Here is a 13,293-nt window from a genome sequence, read left to right on the forward strand (position 1 = left end):
AGAAACACACTTCTTACCTAAACTAACAAAGACAGAGGTAGAAAATTTGAACAGACTCATAAAAAAGGAAAAATTGAAGAGGTCATTAAGGGGGAAAAAAAATGCCAATTAAAAAAAAAGCCTGGTCCAGATTGTTTTGCTTGGTGAATTCTACCAAATATCCAGAGAACAGTTTACATCAATTCTACCCAAATTATTCCAGAATATAGAAAAGGATGGAATGCTCTCAAATTAATTCTATAAACTGAGCATAGCCTTGATAACAAAACCAAGCAAAGACACAACTCCAAAAGAAAATTATAGATCAATATTCCTCATGAACCAATTATTATAGGCACAGAAATTCTCAACAAATTCCTAGCTAATAGACTCCAACAATATATCTCTCTATATAAATAATATGTCATGACCAAGTGGGACTCATATAAGATATGCAGGAATGGTTCAACATTAGAAAAATAATAAATGTAATCCACCACACAAATAATACAGAAGAAAAGAACCACATAATTACAGCAATTGACTAAGACAAGGCATTTGAAAAATTCAATAACAATTCCGGATAAAAATGCTCAACAATATAGAAATAAAAGGGAAATTCCTCAACACGCTTAAGGTATATATACTAAACAAACTGCTAACATTATTCTCAATGGAGAGAGACTGAAAGTATTCCCTTTACAAACAGGTATCAGAAGGATATCCTTTATCACCACCTCTATTCGATATTGTATGGAAAGTCCTAGCCAGAAAAAATAAGGCAAGAAAGGGAAATAAAAGTCATCCAAATTGGCAAAAAAGAAATAAAACTATCTCTGTTTGTAGCTGATAAGATCTTTTTACAAAGAAAATGTCAAAGTCATGAGTAGTGACTGGGATGTTAAAAGTTTGCAAGCGGCCATCTAGATGCACCGATGAGTGTCTCCTCATCCAGAGCAAAAAGTAATGAAGAAAACCAAAGACACATGGACACAATTAGTCCAAGGGACTTCTACACCATGTGACCCTCAGTCTATATGACTATGAGACCAGAAGAACTAAATGGTGCCCAGCTACCACTGTAAACCACTCGGAGGGGGATATATGTAGGAGATCCTGGATAGAGTGGGAGAACAATATGGAACAAAACTCAAAATCATAAAAAAAGAGAAAAGGAACCAGCTTTGCTGGTCTGATAGAGCCTGGTGGAATCCTTGAGACTATGACCCTTAATTGCCCTTTAGGTCTGGAATTGAACCTACTCCTGTACTCCAAAAGACAGACATATGAACTGAACATTTACTTTAGGCAGATACACTCCTTGGAGAGATCAACCATGGGAGAATAGAAGGGTTGTGCTGGCACAGGGAGACAGCTCAGGGGACAGGGGTGCATGGGAGGGAAGGACACACGGAAGGAATAATTATGGGGAGGAAGAGGGAGAGGAGATGTTGCATTGTGGGAAATTGCAGTCAATGTCATGAGACAAAGTATATGTGAGCTGCTGTATGGAAAATGAATTTACTTTGTAAACTTTCACCCAAAACACAATAAAAATTAAAAAGGAAAAAGAAAATGCAAAAGACAGAGCAAGAAAATTACTGGAACTAACTGAAAAATTCAGCAATGTGGCAGAGTACTAGATCAACATAGAAAATCAGCCAAATTCTTTCACACTAATGAAAAAAACTCTGAAAAGGGAATGAGGAAATCAACACCATTTACAATAACCAACCAAAAGATGAAGTACTTAGAATAAATATAACCAGAGACAAAAAAAACTGAATAAAGAAAACTACAAAAATTTCTATAAGAAACAAAAAGAGAACTACACAAACGGGAGAATAAAGCATGCTCATGGATAGGAAGACGTAACATCATGAAAATGTGGATACTACCAAAAGCAATCTATAGATATAATGCAATCCAGAACAAGATTCTATCATCAGCCATTAAAGAAATGGAAAAACTAATCACCAACTGTATATCGAAAGGCAAGAGCTCCTAGAAAAGCAAAGCACTACTAAAGGAGAACAAAACAGGAGATCTCATGGTCTCTGATCTCTACACCTACTACCAAAAAAAAAACAAAAAAAAAAACCTCACTGCCTTGGAGGTGGTCTTGACTCATAGTGATACCCCCTTGGGTTTCCAAGGCAGTATCTCTATGGAAGTGGATTGCCCAGTCTCCCTTCCCAGGAGTGGCTAGTAGGTTTGAAGTGCCAGCCTTCTGGTTAACAATCAAATGTCTTAGGCACTAAGTCACCAGAGATCCTAAACAGCTTATTACTGGTACAATGACAGATACATGAACCAATGGAACAGAAGTAAAACAGGCATTAAAAGTAATGGCACATGGCCTAGCTATCCTTTCCTTACGGAAAATGAGAGTGGAAGTTAGAAAGATTGTTTATTGGACAAAGATAAGTTCTCACAGAGATGGTCTTGATGGTCTTAGGAGTAAATGAAAGGTCAAAATGAGCGTGTGGGTTGGCAAGTTCTGCTGGTCTATTAAATTCTCCCTGATCTGGTCTTAGGCAGTATGAAGTAACCTATATTTATGCTTCTGCTTTGCTGTCTCAGAGATCCCCCAAGTGACCATTTCTGATCAAAGGAACCTAGGACATGGTGCTTCTATATATGTATTGTTATTGATGTGATGGCTTTTTGAATTGGAGGTGGCACAGTTTCTTATTTCTGGGATCCTGACAGAAAAGTCAGTGGTTTAAAACCACTAGGACCTTCTTGGAACAAAAACATGACAATCTGCTTTTGTAAAGATTGCAGCCTAGGATACCCAGAGTAGGGTACTTTGTCACATAAGATGGCTGTGAGTCAGAAGTGATTAAATACCACACAATAACATTAGCAATTTTGTCACCTTATTTCTTTGTGTGCTCCATCTGCCCATTGCTGCCAACATTTTTTGCAATGACTCTTTACTGCCTGGGAGCTCTGGTGGCATAGTGTCTAAGGCATTTGACTGCTAACCAGAAGGCTGGCAGTTCAAACCCACCAGCTGCTCCTGGGAAAGAAGACTGGGCAATCCACTTCTGTAGAGATACCACCTCAGAAACCCAAGGAGGGGTCGCTATGAGTCAAATCGACTAGACCCCCGTGAGTTTGTTTTTTTAGTTCTATATTCCCTATGTAGTCTCCTTCTGTCAAACACTCCTGGCTAAATCAAAATTCCTGAGAAGAGAAACTCCCAACTGTTGTGCCATGTTCTGCTTTAAATTCATGACCTCAAATCACAAATGGACACTCAGCACTGCTGACAATCCCAGGGGATTTTCCAGTAAACTTACATCCTATTTCACACCTCCTTAACTCCCTCCTTCTTTTCAATCCTGGTTGCTTGCCTCACATCTTACAAAAACAGAAAATTAGAAACAATCAGACAAAGACAAAAGACAAAGACGCTCATCTTCCTACCACATAATATAACTCACTTGGAGCTCTGTCAAAATATGCTACCTTCACTCATATTCCAATGCCTGAATGGCACAAATGCTTTGCACTCAATGACAAATCCAAAGGTTAGCAGCCGGAACCCTCCCAGCAGCACTGTGGAAGAAAGGCCTGGTGATCTGCTTCTATAAAGATCACAGCTGTGAAAATCCTGCAGAGCTCTGTTCTGCTCTGTAGTACATGGGGTACCCATGAGTTGAAATTGACTTGACAGCAATGAGTTTGACTTTTCATTTAGTTTTTTATTCTTACTATGACTTAACTACTCTGACTCCTTTCTAAAGGCAACTTCAACAAACAGACATAAGATCCAGTGCCTCTCCACTTGCTCAAGGATTTAGCTTCCACAATCATCCCCTCCTCCCCCACTACATTATCAGTTTTTCTCTCTCTGCTGGAGCATTTTATCAGCATGAAAATGTGCTGCAATATTCCCCAAATTTAAAATATAATACTTTTTCCATATCCCTTGTTCTGGTTAACTAGTACTGTCTGACAAGAATATACCACAAATGGGATGGCCTTAACAAATAGTTTATTCTCTAACAATTTGGAGGCTTTAAGTCCAATTCAAAGTGCCAGGCTCTAGGGGTTGTGTGAAAGCCCCTCAGTGTTGGGTTTAGCTCTGACTCCAGCTCCTGGCCCACTGAAGTAGAGGCTTTTCATCACTCAGACAGCTGTTGGCTGCTGAGGCTGAGAAGCCCAAAGTTGACAAGTAAAAAGGCACAGTCCTTATATTACCAAATCACATGGCAGGCCATTAATTCAAGTCCATTGTAAGTCCCAACATCGGAAGAGCGTGTTAGGCTGCTCAACAAAGACACGGCTACTTGTCATAAGCTAGAAACCATTCCCAAGACTTCTCCTTATATACAGGAAGCATACCACATCCCAAAGGCAGATACTCAGCTGCTTGTGGTAGATCCTACTATGGAATATATTAGCAGTCTCATCACGGGGAATAACTACCACCAGCTGCCCAGCCACTCAACAGGCCAGCCAAATTGACACACAACATAACCACCACATACTTATTCAGCTATCTTTAAATTTCTTTTGAGTAAACTGTTTGAAATTGCCTAAACCCTTAATTTTTTCATTTCCTCATATTTCACTCTCCTACCCCAATCAAGACAATCATCTGGTCTTTAAAGAAGTATAGTTAGAAGGCCTTTTAGAAAGAAGGATGACTAGACATCCTAGTTGGGAGTTTCTCTTCTCAGGAATTTTGATTTAGCCAGGAGTGTTTGACAGAAGGAGACTACATAGGGAATATAGAACTAAATGACTTTTACATACTTTGGACATATTATCAGTAGGGATCAGTCCCTGGAGAAGGAAATCATGCTTGGTAAAGTAGAACCAAAAAACAAACTCACTACTGTCTAGTCGATATCCAACTCATAGAAACTCCTTGGATTTCTGAGGCAGTATCTCTACAGAAGTAGATTGTCCAATCTTCCTTCCAAGGAGTGGCTGGTGGGTTTGAACTGCCAGCCTTCTGGTTTGTAGTCGAATGCCTTAGGCACTGTGCCAAAAAGAAAGGAATACCCTCAATGAGATAGATTGACACAGCGGCTGCAATAATGAGCTCAAACATAGCAATGATTGTGAGGACTATGCAGCACAAGGCAGTGTTTTGTTCTATTGTACATGGGTTGATATGAGTTAAAATCATCTCTATAACTTCTAACAGCAACAGTAATAACCCTGACAAGGTTTTTGTTTCCATGACTTCTCAGAAATTGCTTTTATCAAAGTGAGCGTAGTCCTTTTAAGCTTACTATTAATTTATGAACACATCTCATTTTCTCAGTACCAGATAATTGAGCTTAACTCCTTTCTTTACCAGATAATAGTTTACTCAAGTGATCATAGTCAACATTGACAACTAAATTTCTACTAAAGTACCTTCCCAATTTTGTCTGTGAAGTTGCTTCCTCTCAGTTAATTATATAAATTCACTTAACTAGGTCAAAAGCAAAGGAATCATGTTGTTATGTTTGTTGTTGTTGTTGTTACGTGCCGTCGAGTCAGACACGACTCATAGCGACCCCTCCTTGGGTTTCTGAGGCAGTATCACTACGGAAGTAGATTGCCCCATCTTCCTTCCGAGGAGCGGCTGGTGGGTTTGAACTGCCAGCCTTCTGGTCAGCAGTCAAGTGCCTTAGGCACTATACTACCAGAGCTCCTGTTGTTATGTTTAGGTGCTGCATATTCGATTCTGACTCATAGTGACCCTATGTACAATAGAAAGTACCCTATGTACAATAGAATGTACCCTATGTACACCCTATGTGCCATCCTCACAGTCCTTGCTATGCTTGAGCCCACCATCATAGCCACTGTGTCCATCCATCTCATTGAGGGTCTTCTTCCTCTTTATTCTTTTTACTTAGTTTTTAGCTCTTAGTGTGACTAAACTGTCACAGTAAAGACTCTCTACTTTACAAAGCATGATATCCTTCTCCCGGGACCTGTCCCTTCTCACATGACCAAATTAGGTGAGATGAAGTCTGGACATTCTCACTTCTAAGGCATATTCCCCCAGCACTTCCTCCAGGATAGATTTGTTCATTCTCCTGGCAGTCCATGGCATTTTCAATATGCCTTGCTACCATCACAAATCAAAAGCATCAGTTCTTCTTCTGTCTCCCTTATTTTCCTTCTGTCTAGATTTTAAATGCATATGAGACAATTGAAAATACCATAGGTGCACCTTAGTCTTCAAGAGATATCTTTGCTCTTCAACACTTTAAAGATGTTCTTTGCAGGAGATTTGTTCATTGCAATGTTGTTGTTGTTATGTGCCGTCGAGTCAAACCCGACTGATAGCGACCCCTCCTTGGGTTTCCGAGGCAGTATCACTACGGAAGTAGGATTGCCCAACCTTCCTTCCGAGGAGTGGCTGGTGGGTTTGAACCGCCAGCCGTCTGGTTAGCAGGCAAGTGTCTTAGCCACTATGCTACCAGAGCTCCTGGATGTCTGAATTCTAGACTGATGCTTTCAAAGGTGTTGATTGTGGATACAAGTAAAAAGAAATTCTTTGACAGCTTCAATCTTTTTGCCATTTATCATGATGTTGCTTACTAGTCCAGTTGTGAGGATATTTGTTTTCTTTATGTTGAGGTGTAATAGATACTGAAGATCGTAGCATTTGATTTTCATCATTAAGTACTTCAAGTCATTTTAATTTTCAGCAAGCAAGGTTGTGTCATCTGTATATTGAAGGGTATCAATGAATCTTCCTCAAGTCCGATGCTGCGTTTTTCTTCATATCCCAGCTTCTTGAATTGTTCGCTAAGCATACAGATTGAATAACTATGGTGAAAGGATATGACCCTGATGCACGCCCTTCTTAACTTTAAACCATGAACTATTCCCTTGCTCTGTTCAAAAGCCTGCCTCCTGGTCTAGGTACAGGTTCCCCATGAGCAATTATGTGTTCTGGAATTTTCATTCTTTGCAACATTTTTCATAATAATTTCTGATCCACATCATTGAACAGTCAATAAAATACAGGTCAAAATCTGCGGGTATTCTTTCAGCTAAGATCCATCTGACACCAGCTATGCTATACCTTGATCCACGTCCTCCTCTGAATCCAGCCTGAATTTGTGAAAGTTCCCTGTCAATGTACAATTGTAATCATTTTTTAATTATCTTCAGCAAAGTTTTCTTGCATATGATATTAATGAAATTGTTTGATAATTTCAGCATTCCGTTGGATCACCTTTATTTGGAATGGGCACGTATATAAATCTCTTCTGGTTTGTTGGCCAGGTATCTGTCATCCAAATTTCCTGGCATAAATGAGTAACTCCCTCCAGCCCTGCATCTATTTCCTGAATCATCTCAAGGGCTATTCCTTCCATGTCTAGAGCTTTGTTTTTTTGCCAGTTCCTACAGTGAAGCTTGCACTTCTTCCTTCAATACCATTGGTTCTTGATCACATGCTAACCTCCTGAAATGGCTTATCATTGACCAATTCTTTTTTGGTACAGTGACTCTGTGTATGCCTTCTATCTTCTTTTGATGTTTCTTGCATCATTCAATATTTTACCCATAGAATCTTTCACTATTTCAACTTGAAAAAAAAAAAAAAAACCCACTGCTGTCAAGTCAGGTCTGACTCATAGCGACCCCTCCTTGGATTTCTGAGATGATATCACTACAGAAGTAGATTGCTCAATCTTCCTTCTGGGGAGTGGCTGGTGGGTTTGAACCACCAGCCTTCTGGTTAGCAGTCAGATGCCTCAGGCACTACACCACCAGAGCTCCCATTTCAACTTGAGGCTTGTATTTTTTCTTCAGTGTTTTCAGCTTGAGAAATTCCAAGCCTCTTCTTATCTTTTGGTTTTCTAACTCCAGGTCTTGTCATATTTCATTATAATGCTTTACTTTGTCTTCTTCAGATGCTCTTTGAAATCCTCTGTTCAGCTCTTTTCTTGTCTTTTCTTCCATTTGCTTAATTACTATCCTTTCAAAAGCAATTTTCAGATTTTCTTTTGACATCCATTTTGGTCTTTTCTGCTTTCCTGTCTTTTTAATGACCTTTTGCTTCTTCATGTCTTGATGTCATCCCACAATTTGTCTAGTCTTCAGTCATTGGTAGTCAATACATCAAATGTATTCTTCACATGCATGGCCTCTAAATTCAGGTGGTGATACTCACCGTAATATTTTGAATCTTGTGGACTTGGACTTGCTTTAATTTTCTTCAGCTTCAACTTGAACTTGCATATGAGCAATTGAAAGTCCATTCCACAGTCAGCTCCTCACCTTGATTTGACTGATGACATTGAGCTTCTCCATCAACTCTTTCCATACATGTAGTCTATTTGATTTCTGTGTATCCATCTAGTGAAGTCCACTTGTATAGCTGCCACTTATATTGTTGAACAAAGGTATTTGCAGTGAATAAGTTGTTGGGTTTTCAAAATTCTATCATGTGATCTCCAGGATCACTTCCATCAGGAAAGCCATATTTTCTAACTACCAATGGTTCTTTTTGTTTGCAACTTCCACATTTCAGTCTTCAGTCATTATCAATACATCTGGATCGCATGTTTGGTCAATTTCAGACTGCAGAAGTTGGTAAAATCATCAATTTCTTCATCTTTTGCTTTGGTGGTTGGTGCTTAAATGTGAAAAATAGTCATATTAACTGGTCTTCCTTGTAAATGGATGGGCATTATCCTATCACTGACAGCACTGTACTTCAGGATAGATATTGAAATGCTCTTTTTGATGATGAATACAATGCTATGCCTCTCCAATTTGTTATTCCCAACATAGCAGGCCATCTAATTGTCTAATTCAAAGTGGCTAACACCAGTCCATTTAATCTCATTAATGCCTAAGATATTGATATTTATGTGTTCCATTTCATTTTTTACAACTTCTAATTTTCCTATATTCATACTTCATACATTCCACATTCTGATTGGTAGTGAATGTTTGAAGCTGTATCTTTCCAGTTTGAGTTGTACCACATTATCAAATTAAGGTTCCAAGCCTTTACACCATCCATCTCATTAAGATGGACTCTAGTTTGAGGAGGCAGGTCTACCCCAGTCATATTTTGAGTGCCTTCCAACCTGAGAGGTTCACCTTTTGGCACTATATCAAAAGCATTTCACTACTATTCATAAAGTTTTCAGTGGCCAATTTTTTCAGAAGTGAATGGCCTTGTCCTTCTTACCAGTCTGCCTTGTCTGGAAACTCCATTGAAACCTTCTACCATGGGTGAACCTGCTGGTTTTTGAAACACCAGTGGCATAGCCTCCAGCCTCACAGCAACACTCAAGCCACTATAGTACCACAAACTGACAGAAGAGTGGTTGAAGGAATTAATATACCTCAGTTTTCTGACCCTTAATATTCAATTAATCACCATGTTCCCTTCACTTTTCCTTTATGATATAACCTGAAGCTAATTACATCTCATCAACTCCTATGTCCCTGCCTTGGTCTAAGTTAACATTTCCCTTTTGTATAATGCAATAATTCTTGCCAGACATTTGCAACATTTCCTGCTACAATTTCTCTTGAATTTTGCTATTATAATAGTAAGACTTACCATTTAAAACTGAAAACTGATCACACCAGTTCCCTTAATACAATTGCAATGGCTTCACTTTATACTTAAAATTATGCAAAAATTTGTTCCTATGACTTATCAGACCCTTTATAAGAAATTTGACCTCTCCCTTCCTCTTTGGCCTTATCTCTTACGACTTCTCTCCACAACACTCTTCAAACATATAGGGGTTCTATCTGGTCATTGAACACACGTTGTTGTTGTTGTTATATGCCATTGAGTTGGACCTGACTCAGAGACCCCTCCTTGGGTTTCCAAGGCAGTATCACTATGGAAGTAGATTGCCTCATCTTCCTTCTGAGGAGTGGGTGGTGGGTTTGAACCACCAGCCTTCTGGCTAGCAGTCAAGTGCCTTAGGCACTATGCTACCAGAGAACACACTAGATTTTTTCATTTTGTGAATTTTAAGATTCTTCACTTAGTCTTCCTCCTCTTTTGGGAAGGTGACAGTCTAGAAGATGTTAACAAGTGTACCATAAATTATTTATTATGTTATTCAGTTTCCATCTTTTTCTTATTTCGTAAAGTTTTGTTGTAGCTGCAAATTAAGGTAACACTTTTTTTCCACTCCTTGTCAAGAGGTAGACATTCTAGCCAAACTTAGTCAATCAGTTCTTTTTTCTGTGATTGTTATGTAAGAACGGAAAAATTTGCACTTACTTAGGCCAAGATTGTCAATTCTGCAGTAACTGTTCATTAATTTCTACAAAGGTCCCTGAAGATAATCTTCTCCTCATCTTTTCTAAGAATTGGTTTTTCAGTCACTCCCTTGATTTTGTGACTGGCCCTATAAGATTCCAGTTATCTCATTCACACTTTATTTGGTTTTGCTTGAGTCAGTCTCTGTTGCTGGCAAACAAAAAATCCAAACAAATATAATGGACCGCAGCTTCTTCCAATATACACACATCTCAGGTCTGGGACTCATTGAGCCATTACATCTTTTTACATCCTGTTTACAGAGAATAGAAAAGTACATGGTCATTAAGTTGTGTGAAAAGAAATTTATGAGGCATGATTGAGCATGGGCACTTTTGCTGCCTTTATTTAGAGACAAACAATTTCCTAGAAATTTTATATTCATAACTTTTCTTTTTTTGGTGTGGTGGTGACTGTGAGAATTTGTTGCTTGTTCAAGGGGATGAGAAATTCATTTGGGTAACAGGAAAAACAGCTGCTAAATTCTTTGTCTTTATTGAGCCTATACCAAGCTACATTCATAGAATTAAATTTGTACACAAAATTTGCATGTCAGAACTCATTTTGCTATTGAAAATATAAATTCCCTGTTAAAGGGCAATTTCAGTCATACTTTTGATCTTTATTAATATATTATTATTGATTGATTTCTTTAAATTCAAGGAAAAACAAAACATCACCTCGCACTTGTCATTCCAAGTGGTAATTTACACAGTACAGAGGTCTGCTGTACTCCACGTAAGGATCATAAAGATTCTGGTAGCAGGATTTTTTTTTTTTTTTAGTACATTACATTCATATAAATCTCTAAAACATTTTATAAAGTCAAAATACAGTATATAAATGAAATAAGGTTTATTTTCCAATCTTTATCCAGTCATCTTTAAACCTGTATTTGGTTTTACAAAACTCCAATTGAATGTTCCAATTCATCTCAAAGTCAGTTTGCTCAAAATAAGATCCGTTATCTACTCTTACCCCAAACTTCCTATTTCTTCTGTTTTTGCTCAGTTATACAAGCTGAGAATCTTGAAGCTACACTTGATTTTTCTTTATTTGTCCTTATTCAATCAATCACTTAGGTCGATTTCTCTTTATTACCATTCTCTTTCAGTCCTTAAGGATTAGAGTCAATTTTGCCATTTAGTTCTGGGGAAAATATAGACCCCCTGTGGGATGGGAAGTAGATTGCCCAATCTTCCTTCTGAGAAATGGCTGGTGGGTTTAAACCCACTGTGCTTTAGTGTAATGGTGAGCGATAACCTACACTGGTCCTGTTCTATTCAATCCTGGAAACTTTCTGAAATTTTAACATGGGAAGTCCGTATTTTCTAGTAAGGCTGCTGGTAGGGATGAATATAAGCCTGGAGCTGCCATTAGCTACCTTCCATTATGAGCTGAAAGCCTGTCTCAGAACAAAGCCACGAAGAGCAAAGCTATGATTGGCTATAATGAGAAACAGTTGAAGACATTTTTGAACTCCAGGTTCTACCTATTTCTGAAGTTAGCAGATATCTCTGCACTTTGCAGTTCCCTAGACAAACACAACCCCTTTTTTTGCTGCAATTTGAGTTCAGTTCTCTCAATCAGAGCTAGGAAAAATCCAGAATATTACAACCATCAATAGATGAGGAGCTATTGTTGGTATTTTGGAAGCCATTTTTCCCAAATATGCTAACATATTTTGGGGATTCACTGCTTTCAGCTGCTTTTCTCAATTCTCTCAAGGCATTATTTATTTTATTGTTGTAATTTCTTTTCCTTTCACCCTATGGCCCAGGTATAGAAGTAGCATCCACATTTCCATATTTGTACTTTGTTTTTTAAGGGTGCAAAATAGGAAGATCTATGGGATGTGTTTGTTGTGTATGTGTTGGTGTGTGTGTGTTGTGTATCTGCTTGTGTACCTATGTGTGATTATGTTTGTGTGCACACACATCTACTACTGATGGGGATCAAACAGATCCATTATCTCTTAAAAACCATAAAACAAACTCACCACCTTCAAGTCAGATCCTACTCTTAGCTACCACTCCTTGGGTTTCCAAGGCAGTATCACTACGGAAGTAGATTGTCCAACCTTCCTTCTGAGGAGTGGCTGGTAGGTTTGAACCACCAGCCTTCTGGTTAGCAGTCAAGTGCCTTCGGTACTATCTCTTAACACCTATTAAATAATTCTGCTTCCAGAGTGAGGGACTTGATGTAAATTATTAAGGAATGATGTTTCCCAAATAAACCTGCTTGCATTACATACTGATTTCCGGGAGTAAGTGTTATTTGTGATTCTGGTTTATTGTGAAGAAAATAATTAGAATCGTGGTGCTCTTCTGAAATGTCACATAAAGATTTCCAATATATATATTCAAAATAAATAAATAAGAACACTTCACTGCCCACGAGTTGGTTCCAACTCATAACGACCCCTCCTTGGATTTCCAGGGAGAGACAGAGAGACAGACAGAAACAGAGACAGACAGACAGACCTACGGCCCCTGCTCCCTCCCACACGAAACAAAACGGAGCTCTGCTGCCCTGGTGCCTAAGGCATTTGACTGTTAACCAGAAGGTTGGCGGTTTAAACCCACCAGTCACTCCTCAGAAGGAAGATTGGGCAATCTACTTCGCTAAAATAGCTAGATAGAGCCTCAGAAACCCAAGGAGGGTTCGCTATGAGTCGGATCCGACTTGAACGCAGTGAGGTTTTTTTCTTTTTTCTTTTTGTCTCTACTGAAGTGGAGTGGCTAGTGCGTCTGAACCTCCTGCCTTCTGGGTGGTAATCAAATGCCTTAGGCACTACACCACCAGAGCATACAAGGACAAGGATGCAAAATTAGAAGGTGGGTAGGAATAGACTATAAACAGTCTTTTCACTGGCATATTTAATTGTATTCCATCCACTTATTATCCCTTATGTTGCATTTCAGTGAAAACAATTTTGGACCTCCAAAAAGTCAGTATGAACAGACTTGAATATTGTTTTTATAGGTCAATGAGAGATAATAATTCTATATGCACTAATCTATTTTTCATCAAAAGTTGTT

Source organism: Orycteropus afer, unplaced genomic scaffold, assembly GCF_000298275.1.
Source record: "Orycteropus afer afer isolate SDZICR_OR568_19922 unplaced genomic scaffold, OryAfe1.0 scaffold00454, whole genome shotgun sequence".
Classification (NCBI taxonomy): domain Eukaryota; kingdom Metazoa; phylum Chordata; class Mammalia; order Tubulidentata; family Orycteropodidae; genus Orycteropus; species Orycteropus afer.